We start from the raw sequence: 974 nt of genomic DNA, 5'->3' as shown, positions 1-974 counted from the left end.
TTATCTTTGACAGGCTAAACTGTAAACCCAGCCTACATGTTCCCTGATTGATCACTCTCTTGGCCTCGTCTTGTTTACAGACTACTTATCTTCTATGTGTAGTATGGGCTCACCTGTGAAAATAGAAAATAAAATCTCATGGGTTGCTAATGTATTAAAAGATTGGAGTTGGTAAACAGTTTTATTTCCATTCTTGGTGGATTATTTCACATCCTTCCCACTTTTAGTGACTCAAGTAGGATTTAATACCAAATTGTGACTTGACCATTGGTAGTTGTCATGGACTGGTTGGACAGAGGAACAGTGGGAGGAACCAGCTGGGGGACCACCAAGAGGAGTGGTGATGGGACACCAATGAGTGGTCACAGGAAGAAGTGGGAGAAGACTGAGAAGAGGAGGTATCAGAAGCTGAGGAGGTAACAGGGCTTACTGAGCTGGGAGAGTCTGTGGCAGAGAGAAGTCCAGAATCAGAGGGAGAAGCTGAAGCTGGACAATAGGAGAGCGGCTAAGAGGCAGAGACGAGTCATGGGTGACCTCCCCTCATGATGCAATAAGCTCCCCTTGCTCCTTGTCTTCTAGAACTAGAAGAAGCATGAAAAGTGTGGAGGAGAGATTGGTGATGTGCAGAAGCAGTCTCTGATTGCTTTTGGGAGGGGGACCTGGAAAGGTGGGGGCTTAGGCAGCTGTGAGGAGACAGGGACCTTCAGTCTCAGCAACTGCTTCATAGAGGCAAGACCTACCGGAGATGAGCTGTTGTGTTCCATTAGGCCTGAAATTCATGAGCAAAATGTATTTTGACTAATACTGTAAAGAGTTAACTTCAACTTGCATGGTGTGATTTACCTTTGTCACGCTCCTGACAGTAGTACCCCTGCAAACTTACAGGCTTCCTATCATTTCTCTCACATGTGCGTTCTGTTCTCCTTTCCCAGCTTATGCTAACCATAGTTTACTGTGTCATATGAATTGGCAAA

The sequence above is a fragment of the Lacerta agilis genome, chromosome 5 (assembly GCF_009819535.1).
Source record: "Lacerta agilis isolate rLacAgi1 chromosome 5, rLacAgi1.pri, whole genome shotgun sequence".
In the NCBI taxonomy this organism is placed as follows: domain Eukaryota; kingdom Metazoa; phylum Chordata; class Lepidosauria; order Squamata; family Lacertidae; genus Lacerta; species Lacerta agilis.
This window is presented reverse-complemented; position numbering follows the sequence as displayed.